Below are 27,981 nucleotides of genomic sequence, written 5' to 3'. Positions count from 1 at the left end.
CAAATGCTATAAAAAGTTATTTCTAACCAAAGTGGGTATCTGGAAATGCTTGAATTGTATGGATCTATTCTGCTATATGTGGCACAGGTTCCCACATACAGGACTTTATCAAAGCTCTGGCAAACCTGTTTTTGACACAACTTTATCCCAAATGAAAACTCATCCACTTTAAGACTGGCCCAACTACCAAATACACTCACAAATGCAAACTCTAAGGGACAAAGATAGTGTATTCAGAAGTTAAATCTCTTGAATAAAGCTGTTAGACTGGCCAGAAAAGTAGAATGCAAAGAGGTAGGAAACTCTTCAGCAACACTGGAAACACTAACAAGAATTATTTATGATAAATAAAAGACATTCAAGATGACATGTCAAAGCACACTAGCCTCTAATTGTGCAGGGACTGGGTTACCCAATTATGCAATTCAGGTTGAAAACAAATAGTATCTTATAATTATAATGGCATGTTAGAAACTTAATTCTGAACTGCAAAATGCCTGGCTTTAAATTTGCAGTACACCTGTTTTATGCAAGGATTGTGTGATTTTTTGCACTTTCCAGACAGCATAGGAAGGAACTTCTTTTTTCATCTGAAAGAAATTCCTCAAATTTCTTAGTACCTATGTTTTATATAATGTCTCACATTTTCTTAAGGGAATAAAGGTTGTGTCTAAGGTGTAATTGAGGCAGTATCTCAGAGAAGGCGGAACTGAACTATTTACATCAGTTCTGGAAGCTGGACCAACATGTATTTTGAAATATAACATCCATCTAGTCATTCATGTGAATTCAGCCATGAGCAAGGTCTAAATACTACTCTACTCCTTGGTTCAAAGATCCTGAACTAGTTTTCCTGATGTGACTTCAAATATTGGTTTGTTCTGCTTGTTTCATTTTCCTCCAAACAGATTCTCTTACTTTTGTGAGATAAACCTGTAGAAGATTTATGGGACTGGGTGTCATTTCAGTGTTTGAGCCTCTTTTACCTGTTGTATAAGAAATTTTTCCCCCATGCCAGTTACCCACCCAACTCCTGTGCCCCAGTGTCACTAAGTATGCAGTCCATGATGTTGTATTAAAGTCTAAGATTACTGTCCATTAATGACAACAGCATTGAGGATCTGGAGCTATCACCAAAATTAAAAAAAAAAAAAAAAAAAAAAAAAAAAAAAAAAAAAGCAAGCAAACTAAACAAAGCAAAACAAAAACAAACCAACCAACCAAACCTTAGAAATTACTGTCATTAGGACTCATTCTGATGAGTAGCACAGATGTCATGTTAGACATCAATGCAGGTATTGAAATCTTGGCTGCCAGTCTACCTGGCACAGGGTGTTCAGAGATGGACAATTACAAGGTACAACTATCCTGATCCTGTTGTGGCAATAAGGTGTTATGTAGCAGATGCTTTTGCTGTGCAGTTGTTTCTGATTTCCTGCGAGCCATTGTACCAATTTCTTCCTAGCAACTATACAGGCTGGTCTGCTTTATCAGACCTAAGAAATCTGTCAGTTTTAGATCTTCCACCGCCTGGCAATGGCTGGATCTTTCCAGCAATGTATATGGGGAAAATTAATAAAGCCTCTATTTCACACAACCATAATTAGCACAGGGAATGAAAGCCCTTCCCTTCACTGAAAGTTTGAAGTATTCGTAGTGTTTGCAGTATTAAGAAATACAAATATTACCTGCAAGTTTTTTGGACTTTATGTATCTCTGGGCAGATTTCTTCTTTCTTCAGCTCTGTAAACTGGGTACTCTGACAGCTGCAATGACTCTCCAATTTTGTTCCGGAAAGGGATGGAGGAAAAAAAATACATATACTTCTCTTCCTAACTACTGACTGGCTGGGGTTGCTGCTTAGATCTGCCAACGGTGATGATCTGAGGAAGGGCTGGTATGCTGTCCCTAATTTATTTTGGCCATCTGCTTTTCCTACTTCTAATTGGTGTGTGTTAAGAGGGAGAATATTCTTAAAGAGTGTTCAGGCTGAGGATGCTCCTGGACCCACTAAAAGCAGATTGAAATGTAATATTTGTTCTTTGTTGGGCAGATCGGACAGTATCTCAGCAACTGTCTCATAATTGGTAAGATTATTTCTTTTACATAAAGTGGTTACACGTGCCAAGGATGAATTGGTAAAAGTGAGAGAAGATCCTTTTAGCAGGTTCTGAACTGTAATATATTTATGTTGTACCCTCCATACACTGCAGTTTCTTTGTAAACACTGATCTTTATGTGCTACTAATACTTAAGATATAAGTATATTCAAAAAGGAGTCTTGAATAGGGGTTTGTGCACTCTGATCCTTTACACTGAAACATCAGCCTTAAGGTTAGTCCATTTACTTCTCCCATCATCTCAGTGGAGACTTTGAGGAAAGTGCCTAAAGTCTAATCTGCCATACTTGATCCTAAAGCCATGTTTTCGTTCAGAGAGAGTTAATTACATTAAAGCCTAAACTCTCATCTGAGAGCAGAACGTCACAACCATGCAGGAGTCTACCTCCTGAATGACTGCCACATCACAGATTGCAGGAATGGGAGACAGCTAAACTAGTTGAAACTAAAATAGACAATTTCATTTGTATTTGTTTATCCTTTTTGTTTCCTCTACACTTTCTGGGTGGGATTCATGTTGTCTAAGTTAACTAACTGGCAGTGCAGTCTGAACTGATCATCTAAGCAACCTGTGTAAAGAGAGGAGCATCCCCACAGGTGACTTGATTTGTTCTCAGGGGTCCTTCTATTTCTCTAACATCTTCAGAGGAGAACTAACTACTTCAGACTAAGATTTAAGGAGGTAAATCAAAACAATGCAAATTATATACTTTTTTCTTCAAATGATTGAGTTTTTGAGTGAGATTGCCATTGGATTTTCAAGCAGCACCAGAAAAATCTCTTCATTCAAGTAGATGGACACAATGTAGTTTTTATCCATTTCATAACACGAATATGTTTTTTAATAATATAGATTAATCAATTTTTTTTATGGAGTAAAACCTATCCACCTGTCAGTAATTTGCTGTGTTATTTTCAAATGCCATTTCCAATAGTTGTTGTCATTTGAGCCTACTCAGCAGCTAAATGCCACACAGTCACTCACCCACCCTCCCCCCACTTGGGAATGGGGAGGGAATCGGAGGGGCAAAGGGAGACTGAAGGGTTGAGATAAAAACAGTTTAATAACAGTAACAGAACAATACACTGACAGCAGTACCAACAGGTGATGTACCATACAGCTGCTCACCCCTCACCGACACCTGCCTGCTCCCAGCTGGTGATCCCAAACACTAAGGCCCCACAGCAACACTCCCCAGAAGTAAGAGGCCCACCCAGCCCACTCCTGCCTTTATATAGTGAGCATAATGTCACATGACATGGACTATCGGCCAATCGGGGCCCAGTCCTCCAGCTGTGCTCCCCCCACCCCCGCACACAGGTGAGGGCACTGGGGCCTGGGGAGCCCCTGGGGTCTCAGGGTGCTGCAGCTCCTCCCACTGCCAGACCAACGGGAACTCCAGGCCAGCCCCAACCAGGACAATAGTTATCTTAGATAAAATGCCTTCTAATAATAGCTACACTCTTCTAGTAGATATGAAATTTTGGTAACATACAGTATTTCTTACTAATACTTTACTTGTATTTCCTACTTACAATATTCCTTAAAGAATTATGGTTTGTTTTGTCTATATCATTTTATAGGACTCTGGTAATTGTATATGGATTCTTTTGAAGATAGAGTATCATACAAGTATTGGATGAACTATCTACCTAGCAACTGGGCCTGCTGGTAAGCCATTTGTATATTCTTCCCTCTCTTTTGCAAAATTTCATGTCAAGCTATGCAAAGGAAGGATTATATCATGTTCAGTTAGATCCTTACTAAAAAAAAAAAAAAAAAAAAAAAAAGATATTTAAAATATTTACAGTCCCCTGTAATAATACTGAATTAAAAACATTCAGTATTATTAGATTATGTTTCCACCCCCTCTTGAGAGAAACATTTTCAGTTTATATTTTTTGCCATAGTGTATCATGAGGCTTTTTAGGCTGTTTTATCTTCAGGTGCCCCCTCATAAGAAGTGTCCAAAGTTCAGTTTCATAGGCTTGTGCAAGAGTCAGAAAGTTTCTCACTGATTTTTTCACACTTCTGTTTTATATTTTTGGAGTGTTCTCATATTCACTGTAAGTGTTGTGGTTTTGGTTTGTTGTTGATGCTAAAGAGTGTTCGTGGATCTATAAACATCAGTGCTGTTTTTGTTCATAGCTGATTAATGTATGTCATATATTAAAACTATTTAAATAGAGAGTATCAAGAAAATCATACATCATTTAGAGGATTAGTTATAAGGTCACTAGCCAGGAACACCTTGTAATAGTCCTATTACTACCTCTGGTTTATTGTATGACCTTGAGTGAGTCATTTCTGAAGAGGGGGAACTGTGTTTCTGTGAGGGGATACAGTAAATGTATGAACTGAATTATCCTTCTTTACATAATTGGAGAGCTCATTAGGTAGCTGTTAAGAATCACTAAAATCCATTAAGCCTGATAAGACCTATTCCTTCCAAAAAACTTAACAAAAATTAAATAATATAAAATATAACTTTAGTTGCTAATGGAGTTGCTTTAACTCTTGCATTTCCAATACCATCCCCACTGCTAATTGCTACTTCCATCAATTGGGTGTGAAGCCTATACTTGAAGTGTTGTTAAGGATTTTGTATCTGACAATGAGGCAAACATTTATGGATTTAAAGTAAAGAAACCTAAGGTGAAATCACCAGATTTGACTTGCTGGATTGCTGTAAAAGGAGGTACACATTCTAGAGTCTGATGAACACAAAGGACATTTTATTTGATCTTAGCCACAGTGGCTGAAATACTTGCCACTTTGAAATGTCACTAGTTAAAAACAAACGGTTTTTTTCTCTGTAAAGTCTTTACAAGAAAGAGAGTAAATATCCAGGAAATATATTTGCTCTATATTTTCATATATTACCTGGATATGTACCAGGAGGAAGGGATCAAAATCTTTACTTGTCAGAAGGGCATTTATTTCCACAATTTTCAAAACTCAGCTGGACAAGTCCCACAGCAACCTTATCCAGTTAGGCTTGCTTTTGAGCAAAGGTTGAACTATACATGCAGAGGTTCTTTCCAATCTAAATTACTTTAAGGGTCTGCAAGTCTGTGTAGTTAGGTGATATGTATGATGATCAGAAAACTGTTATATGATGTACACACACCAAGGTACTTAATCTTCAAGAGAAATTACATGATTTAATATCCAGTGGATGAGGCCACCTGTACTCTAAAGATGCTGAGGGAAGATGTGGAGACAGAAAAAAGGAAGAGGGATTTCTTTAGTAGGGCTAGGATCCAACTGTGGAAGATAATTAGGTACCTAATATCATAGGTGTGCATATAATTTTTCCTGTGGTTTTCAGATTGTCTTTTAAATGCTTTTGTTTTAGAGTATGACTTGCTCTCAGAAGTCTGTGTGATCACTGACTGCTTTGATCACTGGAGTGCACAGATTTTTTCATGCTGGGACAAACTTAAGCTCACTTGGGGAATCATGACTGATTTTTACATAGGGAACTCTGTGTCCAGTCTCCCTAGCAGGAGGTTATAAAACACCACAGGTGAATATGTGTGAAGAATACTATGATTCTGTAAAAAGGACAAATGTAATTTTACAGTGTGGATAAATATACAGCCTGAAAAATGTGAAATAATCATTCTTCTCTGCTCTGCTCTGTTTTGTATTGGTACAACCTCAGGGGATGTCCATACTTGGACATTTCAATAAAGCTATGGACCAGCTGGACATAAACCTCAGAGGAGAAACAAGGATGAACTATGAGAGGTTCATAGATGAGGCCTAAAAGAAAAGTGAAAGTTCTTGAGATGGTTTATGGTGAAAGAGGCTTGGTGATCTTTAAATATATGTTAGGCTGTTAGAAAAAGAAATAGATACTTTCTTCTCTCCGCTATATTCACACTAGAGAGTGCAAAAGGTAGGGAATTTAAAGTGAAATTAATTCGAGCCAGGTAGCAGCAGAAAGCTTAGACAGGTTGGGAAAACAAAGTGCTGGAATAAACTGCTTGGTTATGTTGTGGAGATGGTCACTGGAGGGCTTTTAGAATAGGTCGAAGAAACTTCTGTCAGGTATAACTCACCCTTGTTGGGATACAGGTGCAGACTAAATCATCTCCTGGGGTCTCTCCCAGCCCTGTTTGTCTCTAATTAACTGACCCTAGATCTTCACCAGGTAAAACCTGTATTGTCCAAATTAGGAGTGAACTGTATCATCTTATGTTTAGTGGAAGTTGATTCCCTGACAGGACATTCTTGTTTATTATCATAAAAATTTCTCAAACTGCACTCTCAGTGTGTTGAAAATGTAAAGACAATATCTGGTTACCTTGTTTGCTTTAAAATGGTGTAGCTTAGATATCTCATCTGAAATCAGCAATCCCTGTATTCCATGCAGTATCAGATTTGACATATCTACTGATTTAAGTTGTAGATTGGTGCTTTTAGCAGCAAAACACTGCCATTTTGGGGGACTGAAGGTTTATGAACATACCACAAAATAGCTTTGATGAACATACAACTGTACTACATGTGTGGGCATAATATTGTTTGGGATATACAAGAGCTTAATACTGTCGCTGGAAACAAAATTATGATGAATTCAATAGATGAATTATAAGAAGTAGCAGCTCTGTTTCCAAATACTAGGAATCATAATCTCTTTAGCAAATGATCATGTTTCCTATACATCTTACTATTAGGTGTATGAATTGACCAATGACACACTTCTCTGAATATCACAACTGTATAGAAATATAAGTAGTTATAGTAGTTCTTTTTCTGTGTTACTAGAAGAATCTTAAACCTCTTTGAAAAGGGCTCTTTAGAACTGAGCTCCAGCTTTTCATTTTTGTGCTCTCTATCTCTACTTCACCAGCTTGAATAATGCCAATTAAGGCTGCTGATGTGCAGTCACCTTTTAATTTTCTGCTTCTCATGCCTTAACATACTCACAAATTTGGGTGTTGACTGTTCTGCTGGATTGTTTGAATAAAAAATCAATTTAAGATAAAAATAAGTGCTCTTTTTGTCTGCTAAATTTGTGGCCTTAATACCCTTGATACTCATCCAGCACAGGTGCTCTACTATGTAATTACTGGAAACAGCTTGAAATAAAACACTGAAATATGACTGGTAACCTTGAAAATATTACCATTACATTAGATAGCAGCAGTTGCAAGATTGCATATGTATCATTTCCTGGTGTTTCACTGTCTGATGACTGAAACTATAGCAGTAGTACTGACAACAAAAACCAAAAATTCATATACCCTTTCAGAAAACTTTTTCTGAGTTGCAAATAATTGGAGAGTGGAGTTAAAAGTAAAGATTCACTCTGTGGAAATCAGTCAGCCACACCTGAAAGCCTTTCAAGATTGAATCCATTGACCAAAAATATTTTTATCATTCCCATTTCCTTATGGGTTAAACAATAATAAATATTGAACAAAGAGATTCCAGTTACATCTGGATTATTTTCAATAAATAAAGAGTTAAATACAACTCAGGGCAGAGGCTGGGAACTTTCACCAATACTTGAATACTACAAGCTAGCTCCTATTTTATAGCAGCCCTCAGATCAAGGGGAAGATATTAATCCTACTTTTGCTGGAGTGAAAGGTATACTTTACACATGGAAATGTTTAAAAATGCAGTTCTACATTAGAAAAGTTACATTCATCATCACTTTTGTTTTTCTGACACGGCTGTATGGACATTTGCTGCCTAGTGATGAATAGTCTTTCTCTCCAGTCCAGAATCACCTGTAGAAGTCCATTTTACATAAAAATTTGTGTGGAATTTGACTCTTTGTAGCTCCCTTGAAGTACTATTGCAGTTGTTCAGATCAAGCTGGGAATCTCTTTCTGGCATTGGCTTTGTACATCCTCATATTGTCAACTGGTGAAGTGTTCTACTTGCTGTACATCTACACCAAGTGCGAGTTATGTGTCTTTAGTTGGGGTTAGTGGAGAAGATAACAGATACCTGTTAAAGCAATACTGCATGACCCTGTGGAATTTTTCAGCACAAATGTGAATATAAATTGTGTTCAGGCAGACAAAGATGGCTGACTATCAATTCTGGGTTCAAAACAGAGCAGCGATATGGTTTCACCTATTTTTCAAAGAAACGTTTCTTGTACCTTCTGCCTTTTACCAACTTCATGTTTAATCACATAAATCCAGCTCATCAAAGAGTTTTAATTAAACTTGAAGAAAATTTTACTTTTGTATATTTCTGTGGAAGTTTTTTGACAAGTGATAGTGAAGCTAACTGTTCTTGGACATCCGTTATATATTAAAAATCCCAGCTGTTGTCAATCTAAGATGATAGGTGTATGGAACAAAGCCAGAATGCTCTGTTTTTTTAAAAGTGTGTTTAGATTTGTGTTTGGGTCGTCTTGAAAAGCTGTAGTTTCTTCAGTTCAAAGTAATACAGTGATTAACCAAATACCTTCTGACAGAGTCTAGTAAGTTATAGATAAGTTGATAGTCTGTAGATTTCCTGGCTCTCTTAAAAATAAAATATCATTTTTTGCCAGAGTTGCAAGAAATTGGAGCATTCCTTTAAGAAGTTAAGTTACCCAGTTTTTGGGTCATTGTCTGTTAAGTGTTTTGTCCATTGAAGCCCTGTAGGAAGAAAAAGTAACCAAAGGAGAGGTGACTGTTACACAGTGGTTCACATCCATGCACATGCTTAGAAGAAACTATCTGACTGCTCAGGATTCATGCAAAACTGTTCTGATTCAAGTACCACCATTGTGTGGAGCATATTGCACAGTTTGGTAATCTGAGAAGTAGAAGATTTTATACAATACACACTCCTTCTCCATCTCCTTCTGTAGAATCTGTAACCAGAATGAGGTAGAAAAAGCAAAACAAAACAAAACAAAAGTCCTTCTTTAGATTAGATCTAATACACCTTGGAAAAAACGTATATGGTCTAAGGTGGCGGACTTAATAACAGAGAAAGCCAGAAGAATGTACAGAAAATCATGAAAGTAAATGGGTTTCTGGTATGTTGTTTTCCTGCATTGTTTCAGAAGTCTGAAGGTATTAGCTGACATTTTAGGTTAGTTCATAAGCAAGGATGGCTCAATCTCATGACATCTGTTTCTGAAATTAAAAAGCCAACAACTGCAGGACTGCACATAGTTAGCAGTCTTCGCTTAATAGAGATCCATGATTCAAAGAGATATGTGGCTTAAAATCTACTAGAGAGTATGAAGCAATTAATAGTTGGAACTTTTTATAGCACCTTTTATCCGAGGATCTCAAAACACTTTACTGGCTTTAATTAGGTCTCACTCCATGCAATATCCACCTGGAAGAGAGAAATGTTATTCTTTTCTTCTGTATATAGTGGAACTTGAGACGCAGAGGTTAAATAACTTGACAATGATCGTGTAAATGCAAATAGTAACAATAGGAATAAATCCCAAACCTCCTGATTTCCAGTTCCATGTTCTATCCACTACCCAAGTTTTTTTCCTCTACATTAAACTCAAGGCTTTTTCTTATCTGTCCTGTAACAATTGTGACTTTGATTACAGGATCAAATCCCAGGTAATTAGACAGGCTCTCATCCTTTCCAGAAAGAAAGAAAAAAAAAAATATTGAAACAAATTGGCAAAAGTGTCCACTTGGAGCTCTCAGGTAGAGGAAAAAGAGTTTCTATTACTGCAGTGAGAGCTGTGAAAGATATGGAAGAACAGATTCCAGAGTTAAACATGCTGACTTTGGAGATAATGAATAAGGGTTTGTGTTTCAGCCTACCAGGAATAATAGTTTTTGGTTTTTTGGGGTTTTTTTTTTGCAGATAGTATAAAATGCAAGGAATGATGCCTGCAGTATGCTCAGGAATTCAGCCTCACAAAAAAAATCTTAAATCTGTGAAGGAGATAGGCTCCTGGGAAAAGATAATAGGGAATCATTTCACCCAGAGTATAGTCTCTGAATCTGGGAAGTGTTGTACAAGAGACACAGGCATCTATTCATGCAAACTCTTAAATTCTAGAGTCCTTGGCAAGAAACAGGGGGAAAGAAGGTCAATATGATTAAATTAGCAGATAATGGAGATAATTCTGTTGTTGTGGCTCTAATAGCAACTTGACTGAGGATATTGGATCAGATAATATGATTTATTTCTTGTAGTTTAAGATACATTTTGAAAAGGGTAGGAAAAGGGAAATAAACAAAAGAACTAGGTTAACACTTGTAGCCTAGATAAAAGCTGTGTTTCTTCCATCTCTCGGCAACATGATTTCAAAGAGCCTGAAGTTTTTATTTCTAGAATTGGTTGCTCATGAGATGCTTATAACGTCTACTGACGAGAGAGAGGCCAGACTTTACAAAGATAAATCCAGGTGGTTCATGAAAACTTGATTCACTGGACTTACCAGAGACTTCTCTATGGTTAGCTTTAAGTCCAAGCCTGGAAACTTGAATCCATTGTTTTTCTCCCTGTAACTGACTGTCACTAATTTCACTGTAATAACCCACACTGAATACAAGAGCTGACCAACAAGTGCAAATATTTTTTACAATTTTTCATCACCAGGAGAACCTAAGAAGTTCTTTGTTAAGGTATTGTGGGAAAAAAATGTTCAGTGTTTAGAATAAAAATTGAACCACCAGCACTGATTGAAGTATTCACTATCCAAATGATCCTGAGCACTGTTATACAGCTGAGTGTAATAACATTACCCAAGCAAAACAAGCCAGAACATTCTCATTTCAGAGGTGATGCTATGAATTAATTCACAAGGGTTTCTTACCAAAAGTTACTTGCCAAATGTTCTTCAGGAATAAGCTAAAATACCAAAGGTACATGTTAGGAAATTAGAAATTGCTTGCATTCCACTTAGACACAGAGAGAGATGGCACTGAAGTGATTTCACTGTTCACACTTCACAAAATCTGCTGAACGTAGACTTGACTTTTAAATAAATAACCAGTCTTTGCAGTTCTTATCATGGATTCTAAAAAGGCAGATGCAGCCATTTCAAATGATTTTGCTCGGTGTTACATTTGTCAAAAGCTGTCAGAATGTAGTAAAAAGGTGTTTATTCAGAGTAATATGCTGCTTGAACTCCTGTATGTCTCCTAGACTGGAGATTTTAGATTGCTGATTTGTAAGAATAAGAGAGTTTCAAATGGGTCTGTTACGTTCTGGCTTTACTAATTTATATATGATGCAGTTCTACAAATTTACATGTCTACAAATTTACATGTCTATAAATTATAGCCAACACTCAAGGCCTGTAAAAGTAATCTAATCAGATAGAAAAAGACCAATCTGCTTCACACTGAACTATGTTTATGTAGCTAGATGATAAAAATTGTGTACACAATAATAATTATTTTACCCATAATATTGCAGGTCTTTAAGCATGACTAAAAGAACTTTGCTTAAAAATGAAGTTTATGTCAAGACAATCAAGACTGGGGAGGGAGGGGAGGATTTTGGCATATGTTAAAACAAAGAAGTTTACAAGAGATTTTGATACAGTCGTGTGTGCCAATCTTCTACATTGTATCTCTGATCCCCTCATCAAGCTTACCCAGCCTTCAGAAAAAACAAAACTAAATCAAAGCTGTTGAGTTCTATATATTGTGCTGATTTAAAGTGAATGTTTCAGAAAACAGTATATTCCAGTATTTTCAAATTAGCAAGGAATATTATATTTATCTGGGAAACAGATAAATATAACTTATATTTATGTGGAAAAGGATAAGAAATATACATCCTACTGGTGAGGAGGTGAATGTTGTTTGTTCTAGTTGCTGACAAATTAATATTATAACCAACATAGTAATACAAGTTCTATTAACTGTAACTTTTTATGACTATTATTAACTCAAAATTATTTAAGAAATCCATAAATTATTGGCAGGAAAACATGGAAAGAAGAAAGAAATTGTCAGGAAGAAAGAGAGTACTTACTATTATATTTTGACAGCATGTTAAAGAAAGAATAAACTGACGAGAGAAAATGATACCTTCAAGACCATATATGAACCAGTCTTCTTTAGTGTGAAAAGTATTAAAGATGTATCAATGCTTGGAAACTAGTCTTTCTTACGTTTTATGGAATGAATTATAAAAATTAAGATTTTTAAAAATTACTAGAAGATGAACCTGCTAACACAAATTTTTCTCTTTCAAAATTTGGAGCACAGGGAGAAAATTACATTTGTCTTTTGATAACCTCCAAAGACACTACCTGATTGTCCTAATTTTTCTGAGAAATTCTTGGCCATGTTTCAGGGGCAGAAAGGTCTCAGAAGTCCCTGAACTGCAAATTGCTAAAGATTAGGAACTTATTGGAAGATGAGTTTAAAATACCATGATGGATCTGCTCTATTTCTGTACCTCCACTATAAGTATGGTATGATGGACACTCATTCTCCCCTGTAGAAATTAAGACTGCCTTTCTCTTGAAACATTCACCATTTTCTTCATTTCCTGTTCATTAAAACAAGTTGGCAAAGATTACATTACTAAAACGCTTCCTATTTATAAATAAATTTCAGAGAGAGAATTATTTTCTACCATAAGCATAGGTTAGACTTCTATAACTATGCTTAATTTGAATTTTACTCTGAAATTCAAACACTGCCAGATATGAAAGATGTAGTGTATCTTCCCAAAATTACAAATCTTATTTAATTGCGCTGGTTTTGGATGGGGTAGTGTAAATTTTCTTCACAGTAGCCAGTATGGTGCTGTGTTTTGAATTTGTGCTGGGAACAGTGTTGGTAACACAGGGATGTTTTAGCTACTGCCGAGCAGTGCTCACACAGAGACAAGGCCTTTTCTGCTCCTCACCCCACCCCACCAGCGAGGGGCTGGGGGGGCACAAGGGGTTGGGAGGGGACATGGCCAGGACAGCTGACCCCAAATGACCCCAGGGATATCCCATACCCTATGACATCATGCTCAGCAATAAAGCAGGGGGAAAGTTGGCCAGGGGGCTGATGTTTGGGAACAGACTGGGCATTGGTCAGTTGGTGATGAGCAATTGTTTTCATTTTCATCACTTGTCTTTCTTGGGTTTTATTTCTCTCCTTGGTTAGTATCCTTTTCATTGCTACTACTACTACTACTATTACTACTACTACTAATCGTAATAATAATAGTAAAAATGTTTTATTTCAATTATTAAACTGTTCTTATCTCAACTCATAAGTTTTCTCACTTTTACCCTTCCAATTCTCTTCCCCTCACCCTGCTGGGGTGGGGAGTGAGCAAGCGGCTGTGTGGTGCTTAGTTGGTAGCTGTGGTTAAACCATGACATTCATATACACAATAAATCTTCTGAAAGTCTGCAAGTTAATCATTACAAAGTAGACCCACGTTTCATATTTTGTCTTCTATCATTGTAATAATGTGGGCCTTTTCAATTTCCCATATAAAAACCACTACTTTGTGCAATGATTACATTTGAATAAATAGTTTTAAGGTTGATGGTATTTTTTTTTTGCCATTATTCTAGGTCCTTTGACAGAGGATGATGAAAAACATTCTTAAAGAGAATTTCATGATGAACAACCTCTTCAGAATTTCTGTTATTTTTTCTTATCTTTAATGACTGCATCACTGCTCGTAGCCTAGCTCCCTGTAGAGATGGGACCTAGATATACAAATTTCTTTCCACATTCCTACTTTCCTTTGAAAGAAATTGTGAGGGTACAACTTGGGAATAAATTTGAGCGTGATCTATAGTCTGGAGGTTATCGGGACCAGGACTGCAATTTATGTTGTAGACAAATCCAATGTAACTGAACACAAGAGCCCACCTTCTAGATGACCACTAGCCAATTAAAATTATGTTTAGAAATGTGACAGTACTAAAATTAAATTCAGTCTTCCAACTTGGATTGTTCTTGTTTCACTGTGGTCATCAAAGTCAATTTTGACAAGTTCTAATCTCTTTCAAAGTCTTGCTGAATGTTCAGTTAAATCTGTCATTGGGGAATCATTAACACCTTTTATGCTAAAGATTACTGTATTATTGTGAAGTTGCATCACTTCTAGTATTAGTTTAAGGATTCACACACAAACCCTAAAGCAGGAGGAAGCAGTTGGTCAGAAGATTTATATGTACATTTCCATGTCTTTAAAATAATGGGAAGTAGCTTTGCTTTAATTTTGGATGTCAAAACACAGAACTTTTCTTAAGTCAACCTTGCAAAGATATTTAGATTCCCAGTTCCAACTGAAGGACTTGAAATTCTAGTTCGAGAGGTCTCTGTAGTTCCTTCAATGCAACAAAAGAAATCATGGGTAGTAGATCATGTACAAGTGACAGAACTGGTGGGCTGAAAGCAATTCCACTGTAGGAAATTAAAGTTAATAAGTCTTAAGGTTCCTCTATCCACTATAGAAGTTGGACTGGACAGTTAGGTAACATCTAATACACATGTGCCTGAGGCACCTCTGCTTCATATTTCTACAACCACTACCAAAGAAATAGAAATATCACAGGATGGGAATCTCCTGAGAATGGAGCTGGATGACCCTAATGCTCTCAGAACATTCAGTTTGCTACCAAATGTATGACATCTACATACTCCTCTCCTGGACAGTAACAGGTTCTTATCATTCTTAGTCATAATTTATTAATTTCTTATTTTCTTGCACATGATTGAAAGATCCCCTGAGGTCTGAGGCTGATGTTGTCCAAAGGAAAACATACCACACAGTTATGGCAAGAACATGGTCAAATACATGTTAGGTAAATAATTACAACAGATACTCAATGCAGAAACCTGTAAGTAATAAATTCAATCTAAAATGTCACTTATAATACAGGCTGTTTCTGGGAAGACCAGCTACAGAAGACAAAGCAGCTTTTTCTAGTGGTGTGACTGTATGATACATCATGGTCCTTTTTTTTTTATGCGTTCATTAAACATATTAGCCCATTTAACTCTACACAAACTATTTATTCATTCCTTTGAAGCTTCAGTGGCACAGTCAGCTGCAACATTTTTTGAAATGTAATGAAAGTATAAGGCATTTTTGATAGAAATAAAAGCATGATTAAAAAGGCAGTGTAGTAATGGTCAGTAACACTTTGTAAAGTCATTATGTTCTTGCAGATCTCTGTTTAAGAGACCTATCTCCTTACCAAAATATACAGTTGTTATTATTGAAAAAAAGAGGGTTGTTCTCTTTTCTGACTCTAATTTGTGTGTATGACTCTAATTTATATGCACACACACGTGCACACACATGAATACCTGTCTATCTCTATATTCACTTTCCTTTCCTTCCTCAAAATGTAGCTGGGAATGCAGCTCTCTAAACCAACCAAGCCAGTCCTAGACATGAAAAAAATTCTGCCAAAAACTTGCCATTGCATCAGAATTATATGGTGACTAGTTACACATTTTGGTTAATTCCAGATGATGGATGCAATAAGGAAAAGATTTTTTAAAAACCTCAACAACTAAAGAAAATATTTCTTAAATAATACTAATAATTAAAAAAAAAAATGTGGAAAGGATCTTCAGTCTGAATATTTCCTTGAGCTGATGAAAATTATATTAACCTAAGCCTATGTGGTTAAATTCACTACAATAACTGCCTTGAACTGTGGGAGCAGTACCTATTACTTACGTCAGCCACCTGTGTTAACATCTCCAACAGTCTTGCTGCCCTTTGCTATGAACTTATATGTCTATGGATGAGGCTTTACGAAGGGGTAAGGGCCAAACCTCAGCTTCAGGTCAGTGTCTGAAAAAGCTGCACACAAAATCATATTTATTTAAACAAAGGCTGTTAACAAGAAATCTATATTTTACTACCTTTGTTATTTTTCAAACTTAGATTCTACCAACAGTATCATCCAACAGAAAGGCTGTTTCACTCTTTCCATAGAAGAAAATGTGTCTAGAATACTGAATGTATCCATCTGCATTTCTCTGAGAGAGAGAGAACTGCAGAGGAAAAAGAAATCATATTTTACATATCAATCTCATACAAATTTCAAACCTCCTCAAATAGCTGTTCAAAATGACAACACTCTATAAATGTCTTATATATAGTAAGTTAGAGCCACTTGCATGCAAAGTGAAAAGGAGAAGTTCACAGTTCTTCTGGTGAAAAACACTCTGCCAGGAAGCTTCCTTTCTCAACAATCAATTGTGAATTACTTGAACTACAAAATCACAAATCACAGAATTGCTGAGGTTGGGAGGTGATATAATCCTCTGGAGATGATATAATCCAACCTCCCTGCTCAAAGCAGGAGACAGCCAGCGCAGGTTGCTCAGGGGCTGTGTCCATCCAGGTCTGAATATTTCTGAGGTTGGACACTCCACAACATCTCTGTGCAGCCTGTTCCGGTGTTCAACCACTGTCACAATAAAAATAGTGTTTTCTTGTGTTTAAATGGAATTTTGTGTATTTCAGTTTTTGCCTCTCCTCCTGTCACTGGGAGCTAATGACAAGAGCCTGAATCCATCTTCTTTACTCCCTTCAACACCCCAGTCAGGTATTTATACACATTGCTAAGATTCCACTGAGCTGTCTCTTCTCAAGCCTGAGGAGTTCCAGCTCTTTTAGCCTGTCCTTGTACATCAAATTGTCCAATACTTTAATTAACTTCACTGTCCTTTGCTGGACTCACTCCAGTATGTCCTTGTCTCTCTTGTATTGGGAGGCTCAGATCTGGATGGGCACTCAAGAAGCGGCTACACCAGTGCTGAGCAGAGGGGAAGGATCACCTCCCTCAACCTGCTGTTGACACTTCTAATGTAGTCAGGAGGCTAGAAGGACACATTGCCAGCTGATGTTCAGCTTAGTGTCCACTGTAACTCCCCAAGTCCTCTTCTGCAGACCTAATTTCCAGATGGCTGGCCCTGGACTGTCCTGGTGCATAGGGTTAGTCATCTTCAGGGGCCTGATTAGACATATCTCTCTGATGAACTTCATGAGGTTCCTCCCAGCCCATTTCTCCAGCCTGTCCAGGTCCCTCTGCATGGCAGAAAGACCCTCTGGTGTATCAGCAACTTTTTCTAGTTTTATATCACCTGGAAACTTGCTAAAGGTGCACTCTGCCTCATCCAGGTCATCAATTAAGATGTTAAACAGTCCTGCTGCAGAATCTATCCCTGGGATACACCATTAGTGACTAGCCTCCAACTAGATTTTGTACCACTGACCACAACCCTCTGAGCCAGGCTATTCAGACAGTTTTAGATCCATCTCAACATCCACTTGTATAGGCTATCCTTCATTAGCTTTTCCATGGGGATTTGTAGGACAGAGTGCCAAAAACCTTCCTTAACTCAAAAGAAGCAACAACCACTGCTCTCCCCTCATCCACTGAGCCAATCATCACCTTGTGAACAGCTATTAATCTGGTTAAGCAGGATTTCCCTTTCATAAAATAGTGTAGATGACCCCTTACCTTCTTCCTATCCCAGAAATGGAAGACAATCATGTCAGCTATTGCTCCCTAACAACCTGTACAGAAATGATTTCTTATGTAGTTAGAAGTGATTCTTACTGTAATGGCAGTGCTGTATCATCAGATGCCAACAGTTTAAATTTTACAACCTAAGCCATCAATACAGGATTTGGTGTTCAAAACCCTAAAACCCATTATACATACTCAAACACAAGTGTCTTGCTTTGAGGGCAGTGTATTCAGCATCTAAGAGAATGCAGGATCTATAAAAAGAATTCAAAAACTGGCAATTAACATGATCACAGACAAGTGATTATAATGAAACAAGTTCTGTTTCCCAGTTTGGAGCTGAGATGACTTCAGTTGGGGTACATCAGATGAATGATTCAGAATATAAATGGAAGGATTCTTACTTTCTCTTATAAAAAAATAAAAAATTATAAATATTTCATTAATTTGAATAGAGTTTTAAAAACTTAGTCACTCATGGGAAGATCTAATTTATCAAGATTTTTGTGAAGGATTGGATGTAAAACCATATGGTAAATCATTACATAAAGCAGTGAAGATGATGTTAGTGTCAGTACTATGTTGTGTAAGGAACTGGTTGCTGAGATAGCTATAAAAGGTGTGTTGGAAGAGGAATTATAGGCCCAGAGAGAAGAAATTCTTGGAGTAGGTAGTTAGAGGATTGTTTTAATTTCATGAATAAATTGATCGCAAGACCAGTGAGGTGATGGACAGAATATTGTGCAGGGCAAATTGGACTATTTTGAGGATGAAAAAATAAAAGTGGGAAGAGACTCAATAGTAAAAATTGAGATTCAGGCTTTTAGGAACGGAAAACATGAAGTCCCACTTTAAATTGGATTCTTTTATCTGGAAATGATAGGGAGAGTTTTGTTTCTGCCAGTCAGTCATAAGACACCTTTCATAAAGATGTGTAATATGACCATGAAAAATACCAAATGTGATTTTATGATCGCATAAAGGAAAGTATCTACACTACTATCATTTAAAATATGAACATATTTTCAACAGGTATTCCTCTTCTAGAATACTGTGCATGAATACTGTGCATAGTTCCCAGTTAGGATATTCATATTTAATAATTTCCAATGCAAATTGGAATTGATGCAGAAACAGCTATGCAAACAATATAAGGAACAGAGAAAACATTAGATTCATTTGGTCTGCCAAAATGAAAGCTGAGAGAGGGCATGGTTTCTATCTACAAATATGTCAAAAGTACCAGGGAAAGATAAGAGAAGATAAACATCTTCTGCTTATGAAATAACTTTTACTAAACTTTAGGAAAAAAATATCTCTTAGAAGAGCTTCTGTACAGACTAGCTGTCATGATTTGGCCAGCAGCCAGACATCATGCAGCCTCTCGCTAACCCTCCCCCTGTCTGGGGCATGAGGGAGGGAATTTGAGGAGTAAAGGAAGACTCATAGGTTGAGATAAAAAGAGTTTATTAATTGTAATAAAATAAAACAATATCAATAATAGAAAGTACAAACAGGTAATGAACAATGCAACTGCTCACCACCCACAGGTAATGAACAATGCGACTGCTCACCACCCACTGACTGACACCCAGCCCATTCCCAGCTAGCGATCCCAAAATGCCAAGATCCCACAGTTGCAATCCCAGAAGCTAGAAAGAATCTCCCCCTTCCCGGCCACCCCTCCTTTATATTCAAAGCATGACATTACATGATATAGAATGTTTCACTGGTCAGTTTGTGTCTGGTGCTCTGGCCGTGCTCCCTCCCAGCTTCTTGTACACCTGTGCACAGGCAGGACTTGCGGAGTTGGAAAGTGCTGATCTCTTAGCAACAACTGAAAACTTCAGTCTATTATCAGCATTCTTATACCAAATTCCATCCTGAATCCAAAACACAGCACTGTTCTATTTACTAAGAAGAAAAATTGTCTCTGTCCCAGCCAAAATCAGGACAGTGGCAAAACCGAAATACACTAACTCAATCTTTATTGGCAGTGTCTCTTCCCACACCTTTCAAGTAGATGGACCACAACACAGGAACTGGGGGAGCAAAGTACCTCCCACTGTAAGAGAAGATCAGGTCCATGACTACCTGAGGAACATGAACATACATAAGTCTATGGGACCTGACAAGATGTATCCCAGAGTCCTGAAGGAACTGACTGATGTAGTTTCCAAGCCAGTCTCCATATTTGAAAAGTCATGGAAGTCAGGTAAAGTCTCCAGTGACTGGAAAAAGGGAAACATTGCAACCTGTTTTTATGAAAGGTGGGAAGGAGGAACCTGGGAACTACCGATCTGTCAGCATCTCCTCTGGGCCTGGGAAAATCATGGAACAGAACCTCCTAGAAGCTATGCTAAAGGCACATGGGCGACAGAGAGGTGATTCAAAACAGCCAGAATGTCTTTACCAAGGGCAAGTCCTGCCTGACCAATCCAGTGGCCTTCTGTGATGCAGTGACTACATCAGTGACAGGGGAAGAGCTCTGAATGTCATCTATCTGTACTTCTGTATGGCCTTTGACACAGTCCCCCACAACATCCATCTCTCTAAATTGGAGAGATGTGGATTGGATGAGTGGACTCTTCAGTGGATAAGGGATTGGTTAGATGGTCACATCCAGAGAGTAGTGGTCAATGTACAGATGGAGATCAGTGATGAGTGATGTCCCTCAGGGCTCCTTATTGTTTAAACCAGTTTTAAACCAGTACTGTTTAATATCTTCATCGGTGACATGGAGAGTGTGATTGAGTGCACCCTCAGCGAGTTTGCTGACAACACCAATCTGAATGGTTCTGCTGACACAACTGAGGGACAGGGTGCCATCCAGAGGGATCTGAACAAGCTTGATAAGTGTGCACATGTGAACCTCATGAGGTTCAACAGGTCCATGTGCAAGGTCCTGCACATGGATCATGGCAACTCCCAGTATCAATGTAGGCTGGAGGATGACGGGATTAAGAGCAGCTCTGTGGAAAAGGACTAGGGGGTACTGCTGGATGAAAAATTGGACATGAGCCAGAAATGTGTGCTCGCAGCCCAGAAAGCCAACCATGTCCTGGGCTGCATCGAGAAGTATGACCAGCAGGTCGAGGGAGGGGGATTCTCCTGCTCTACTCATAAGTCTCCACTTGCAGTACTGCATCCAGCTCTGGGGTCCTCATCACAGGAAAGACATGGACCTGTTGGAATGGATTCAGAGGAGGTCACAAAAATGATCAGAGGGATGGAACACCTCTGCTGTGAGGAAAGACTAAGATAATTGTGAGTGTTCAGCCTGGAGAAGAGAGGGATGCAGGGACACCTTATTGCAGCCTTTCAATATTTAAAGGGGCTTATAAGAAAGGCGAGGACAGACTTTTTAGTAGGGCCTATAGTGATAGGACAAGGGCTAACATTTTTAAACTAAAAGAGGGTATATTCAGACTAGATATAAGTAAGAAATTTTTCACAAAAAGGGTAGCGAGACACTGGTACAGGTTACTGAGAGAAGTGGTAGATGTCCCATCCCTGAAAACATCCAAGGGCAGGTTGAACAGGGCTCTGAGCAACCTGATCTAGCTGAAGATGTCCTTGCTTACAGCATCTGGGTTGGACTAGATGACTTTTAAAGGTCCATTCCAACCCAAACTATACTATAATTCTCTGATTCTGTGAACTGTTTTGTCTAAAAAGTTGCAATGGATTGCTAAATGAATTGTACAGCAGCCTGATAGACCATAAAAAAATGAATTTGATAATCCAGCCTCTTTTCTTATGCTTTTGAGGAAAATAGATCAAATACTTCACTGAAGATACTGCTGCTCTTAACAGTTTACTGAAGAATTTGGCATCCTTCTTGTAAGATGATGATCTTGTCGGTTGATCTAAGGAATATAGCCTGAATGGACCATTCTCTAAACTCATATGATAAATCTTGTAAGATAAATATATTTAGAAGGATTTTAGTATAAGTCATCAATGCTGTTTTATCATCTGCAGGGTCCCTTATACTCCTGAGCTGTGGGTATGATTTCAAGATCCACCAGAGGGATGGTTGATACTGTTAATTCCCCAGGGTTGTAGACTTCTTTTTCTAGTCTTGTTACATTGTGGGTCAGAGAAGGGAACTGGGGGAAGGTTAGAATATTTTTTGTTAAAATAATGGGTCTATACCTCTGATCAGAGCTAAGAAAAGTCCTAACTGTCCTATATTTGCACTGAAAGAGATCTTTATTTAAGAGGGTTTTTGGCATATATCAGTGGATAGTCACTCAGGCAGCAAAGCTATATTAGATCACTTCGTTAATCTCTTTGATAATGCAGTATTGTTCCCTGATGTACATTTATTCACCTTTTGTTCAGTCTACTTTTAAATGTCAAGAAATCGGGTTTATATTATTCCCCTTTGGAGATTACTCTACAGATTAATAGGTCTCACTCTCTTTCTTCGTCTTCTTTTCCCACTTCTCCTCTCAACGCTCAGCCACTATTTTCCATTTCTCAATTTTATCCCATAACTCATAGCCATACCCATTATTACACTAAATTAATTCTTACTCTTTTTTTAAACTAAAACCTTTCAAATAGCTGTAGGCAGTTATCATTTTCCTCTCCACATCTCTAGGCATGTTGCTATTCTCAAAAACAGTGAATAGAAAAGGAATGGAAAGCAGTCATTTGGTGACTATAGATCTTGGATATTAGATTAATTTTTAGGTTACCACATGTAAACTAGCATTGCAAACAAGAGATCACTTATGCAAAATGTGAGAATAGGAATAATGAATTGTTTACAAAGGTGATTTATATAGAAACAATGTGAAAAAATTTATTTTGTACATCTTCTGCATAAAATTTTCATGTCCCCTAGAAACCAGATAATGCCTTTCAGCAATTCTGTCTTGACTTAATTGGTACACATTGCCCCAAATGAAGGCTTCCTGAATTTTTGCCCCACCTCTTACTACCTGGTAATTATAGCATTTAATTTGTTTTGCTTCAAAATCTACTACTGTCACAAATTTCTTATTCCCCTGGAAATAAATTAAAATAATTCATTCTTAATAAGTAAAATTCAAAAGTGAGCAAGTAGAGAAAAGCTGCTAAAATTTTCCCTAAAATATAGGCAGTTTCTAAACAGTCTGCAAACACATTGCATTAGATCCTAACATTCTTTTCTTTCAAATACAGAATGGGATTTACCAATGAGTGAAATGAACAGCAGAGTATTTATTTTGCTTTTTTGTTGAGGGAGGATTTATAATATAGTACAGTATCTGATAAGCAAACAATACCTACTGCTGTTTTTTACAGCTACCCTCTTCTAAAATTCTGTAAAGTTTCTTTTTTTTCTACAAAAATCCCTGCTAACATTCAGGGACTCAGGTACTATAAACCATAAATAGGTATGCCATATTCTGGTATTTTTTTAGGGAATGAAGTGTTCTTGACTTGTTGTCTTAACTGTCTTCGGTAGAAAGATGATCAGAAGAGCCAAAAGGGCAGAACCAGACTGTTTGTCTATATATACATTTATACGCAAATATAGCTGTGTATGTGCTTGTGCATGCATAAATATACATATATATGTAATGTAATATAATATGCATTTTAAAATTCTGATTCTGTTGATTGTATAGGCCAAATCAGCCTCCTCATTAAATCAATTTCAAAGGGAAATGAATATATTTAAAGAGTGAGACATGTCTAGCATTTCTCTTGATGAGCTAAATCCATTCTAAGTATACTAAAGTCATCAGAGTTACTGAGGGGATGCAGTCATCTCAGTGTTTGCATAGGATTATGAATGTACGGGGCATTTGATAAGTATTGTTCTTACTAATTACACTCACTACTTTTCACTTGCAAATGCTGGAATACTAAGCTGTGCTCCAGCTCTCAGATATAATGCTGCCACTGGCTTAGACTGGGTTTCTGTGGATCTGTGTGCAGAAATAGTGATGCTATGTAAGCAAAATATATGTTTAGGAACTCAAACAAGCTTTGAGCACTAGGTTAGGAAGATTATATCCCCCCAAAATCCTTATTCAAGTTAGTAAGGAAGGGTCTTTTGTCCTTTACATGTTTTTGTTTCCCTTTACTTACATAGAAAAAGGTGAGGAGATTACATTGTACAGGGACTATATTATCATGCTTGCAGTTTGGTGGAGAATGACTGAAGGCCTTAGTTTGTCAGCTGGTACATGCTAGGCAGCTTAGCAAAATGGGTGTGAGATCTACTAACATTTGCACTTGGATAAATGTTCCTGAAAAAATCTGTTTTGGTTTCAGATATTTGGCCTTGGTATCTCTTTCCAGTAAAATCTCATTCACCCTGAGAAAACTGCACAGTCTCCTAGAACAGGGACAACACAACGTTCGTGACTGAGACATCCTTTGCAGGAATTCTGATACCATTTAGGATCAGTGTTGCCTAACATTCAAAGGGAGGATTCAGTGTTCAGCATAAGTACTACTTTGTCAAGTATTGCAGAAAATCAGAAACAGTGTCTATCTGTCTCCCATGATGAGCTTACAGTTTCAAAGTCAGAGACATGACAGAGAGAGCAAGTAAAGCATGATGCAAACAAACATTTTTTTGTCTGGCTTAATGGATATGAATCCTATGTTTAAGTAGAAATTTAAATGGTTTATATTAGGATCAAAAACCAAACACACAAATAACAAAACAAACCCAAAATAGAGACAATTTAGTAAATTGTTGATTTTATTTTTCTAGGGGAGATGCATCTTAAAACCATTTTACTGTGGTTACTTACTTAGAGGAATAAGTTTTATTGTATCTCCTCACTTGTACCTCCCATCACCCCCAATCTTCCCAAGCAAATTCCAAACACATTGATCAATCTAAACAGTACCTACAGAGAGGCAAAAATAGAAACCAAGTCCTAAACTGCAGAGAAAACTGGTGGCTGGGTATAGAAAGGAAACTTTAAAAAGGTCCTTACCAAAGAAAATCTCTGGGATGACTTCAGTGTCTGTCTGTTAGGTGTCCGGTGTGGACACCCATCCAGAAACACGTATCTAAACCAGCCGCAGCACCTGCTTCCTGCTCCATTAGCATGGAAGGGGAAGGGAGTTTTGATTATGGTGAGAAGATACCAAGGACTCTGTGGGGAACCTAAAATCTGCATCCTACAATACTTCTCTGAATGTATAGGGAAGGTATCTGAGGGGTTGGGATCCTGAGAGTTACTGGGCACGCATTTGTAGGAATGCAAGCTTCATTAGTCCTATTGTTCACTGAGAAACTTGTGTAAATCATCACACAGGAGTTAGCACATGAGAAGAGCCCAAGAACTCTGGTGGCTAGGTTCTAATTCTCAATAAAAATATATACAGATTTATCTTGTTAATCTTCAAAGTAATAAACTGGGGAATATAGTTAACAGTCTCCTGAGAAAGCATAACAAAAAGAAATCTCAGCTATTGAGGTTTATAAGAAGTGATGCAATGGAACTATCTCATTCCAAACTCAGTTTTGATTCAGGTATGTAAATCAAAATCTTTCTCTGATGTTGTTTCCCACTGCATTTTCATTTGGATGATAAAGAAATATAGGGTGGGTGAACAAACTGTAAGGTGGGGAAAAAATTGTTTGGATCACCAGACTCAAAGAGTGGAGACCAATGGATCACCATGCAGCTGGCTGACAGTAAAGAGTATCACACAGTTCAGTGCTGGTACCCATACTGTTCAACATCTTCATCAAAGACCTAGTCAGCTACTGAGTGTACCTTCAACATATTTGCAGATGACTATAAATTTGGAGAGTGCTTTACAACAAATGGCAGAGCTTCCATCCAGATTGGCCTAGACAAACTTGAGGAGTAACAAAAATATTATTAGATTCAGCAAGGAAAAGTGGAAAGTTCTACAGCTCTCGCAGAATAATCCTAAGCATCAGCACAGGATGGGGAGAGTCTAGAAAACTCTAATAACCCTTCTGAAAAGTGTTTAGTGATTATAAGGGGCTCCAACGTAGAATATGAGCCACTGAGTGTGCTCTCACCAGGAACTGGGTAGATTGCTTATTGGGCTACTGAAAAGCTTGGTCAGCAGATCAAAGCTATTTTTCCAGTGCTGGTGAGATTCCACACTGACTAGTATTCAGTCCAACTCAAAAGTAACATGGAGAGTGGCTATGAAATTCAGCAAAGGCCAATCACACATGGTCAGTGGGCAAGTAGCAATACCTGGGTTTATTTAGTCTATAAAGTAGAGGCAAATGGGTGAAGCTAATACCAGCCAAGAGCTACATGGAGGGGAGTTTCAGAGAAGACCAAGCCAAACGCTGATTGGAGGAGAAAGATGGCAAAACAAGGAGAAATGTCTACACGCTGTGGATTAAGAGGTTCGGATCAAACATTAGTTTAAAAAAAAAAAAAAAAAAGAATCACTGGCAAGATAATACAGCACTGGAACAGCTTACCAACAGAGGCTGTGGAGTCTCCATCCCTGAAGAGCTTCAAGACTCTCCTAGGCAAAGTCACGGGGTGGGCCAAACCTACTGATGGGGACACTGGCAATGCTTCAAGCATTCAAGCAGGAATGTGAAACAGAGAATACCAGAAGGCTCCTTCTGACACCTTTTCTATTGAAGTTGTGTTTCTCCAGTGCATACATTGAATTTCAGTAGAAAAATTAGTCAAGACAGTACTTCCTTTCAAGCTAGAATTTTCCTGCTGTAATTTTCCCTTGTTAGTGCATATAAATTATGTCATATCTTTGGGCGAGGATAGGAAAGCAAACCACAAAGCTTGTTTTAAGTATTTGAAAATCCTACCTGTGAATATATGGAAACATAAATTACCTCAGCTAAGGTCTAAATTTGAAATAAAAAGGACAAAGAATTGATAGGGCCTTAATTAAGGAGAGTAGTACAGCACTTGGAAAATAGGGTCATAAGCCCTTCAAAGAAAAATAGTGCGCCTCTGACCTGTTCAGGTACCTTGAAAAAGTTAATAAAAGAGTACATAAAGGTGATTCAATGGACATAACTTACTTTGATATTTCCTTATATGGAACTCTCAGAGAGAATAAATCTCCACAAGGTAAGGAGAATAGTCTTTCAGGGGATCAAAAATCACTTAAGTGAAATAAAACATAATGAATGATTGTGAGGAGAAGGATTCTTGTGTTTCAGTTACCCTGGATCACTTTCATAGGTTCAGGTGATGTGAGGGATGGAATAAGACTGAGGACAAAATATTAGCCTATGACACTAGACTGTCTTGATTAGTAAAAGGTACCCATGAATGAAGAGAATCATACTGTGCCCTTAAGAAATATAAATATATTAACTAACATTTATCATCTATACTGCAGAAGCCTCAAGTAACCTTCATTGTTGTTACCTTGTTGAGTTAGACCCTATGAAATGCAATGTAAATACAGTGTTTTCTCCAAGTAGTTGTCTCCTAAAAAGGAGCAGCTTTATGACAGTCGGTGAAACTCAATTTAGCACTAGTAAACATGGTCAGCATTCATTAATGTTAATCCTGCGCTTTGAGCTGTTTGGGTTATCACAAATAAAAGGGATGTGATTCTTTATTGCTTGGACTGTGTGTTCTGTAGTGGCTGGGGAAAATATAAAATGGAATTGACTTGCTACAACCATGATTTGACTGTATTTCACTACCACTTCATGTTGCCTGTGTTCCAGGGTAGGAAGAGCAGAGTCTCAGAAAGATCAGTATTATGGATTGTGCAATGTTATTGGTCTTTGTGCTCAATAGTTACAGGAAAGAATACTTGTTCGAAATACTCAGGTCTTAAGAATAATACTGCTTTTCCAGAGTAAACATTGTGTTTGGGGAGTGTTCAGGCAGGACTTAATTTGCTTGTATTTACAGAATACAAATAGGTTTTTTGTCCCCCTTTTCTATATGTCCATGAGTATATAATCAAAGATTATTTAAATCAGTCTGCTCAAGGTCAGAGGATATAATCCTGATGACTCTAACAGGTGTCCAATTCAGTACAGTACATGCAAAAACACATCACTCGTATCAACCAAACCCACAAATTTGGACTTCCATAAGACCTAGATGTGAAAAAATGTCTGTTGTTCATCACTGAAAGACAGAGAATTTATTTTCCAATGCACATATACCCAAGTCTTTACCATTTCAGAACAACTGTCTTACTAAATAGAAGGAGAAGAAAAATCAAGTCTGTATCTTCTTCCCCTTGTTGTGTCACTGAATTGTATTTGAAAATGCTCCCAGTTACAGGCATTTGTTTGACTGGTAGTGGACAGTGGGAGGTTAGCCATAATGGATGCACCTAGTAGAGGTCTTTCTTGAAAGACATCAGGCAAGAGGTAGGACAATTGTTAGGCTTTGTCAAAATTACATCAAGGTACATTTTGTGGCCCCAGTCTGAGCTGATAGAGTTGTCTATGTGATTGATAGGTGGCACAGAAATGAGTGTAGACT

At 37.6% G+C, this 27,981-nt stretch overlaps 1 protein-coding gene across 9 annotated transcripts in view; it reads left to right on the top strand.

The window, feature by feature from the left end:
- Nucleotides 1-27,981, top strand: part of TENM4 (teneurin transmembrane protein 4) — a 1,435,480-nt gene that overhangs the window by 677,733 nt on the left and 729,766 nt on the right. For all 9 annotated transcript variants that reach the window (XR_004406800.2, XM_032990906.2, XM_032990916.2 and 6 more), the window contains exon 5: nucleotides 3,705-3,792. The gene's annotated coding sequence lies outside the window, so the exon portion shown is untranslated. The remainder of the gene's footprint in view (nucleotides 1-3,704; nucleotides 3,793-27,981) is intronic.

Source organism: Tyto alba, unplaced genomic scaffold, assembly GCF_018691265.1.
Source record: "Tyto alba isolate M040663 unplaced genomic scaffold, T.alba_DEE_v4.0 Super-Scaffold_2, whole genome shotgun sequence".
In the NCBI taxonomy this organism is placed as follows: Eukaryota; Metazoa; Chordata; class Aves; order Strigiformes; family Tytonidae; genus Tyto; species Tyto alba.
Note: the sequence above shows the minus strand (reverse complement) of the source record. Positions and strands in the feature narration are given on the sequence as shown.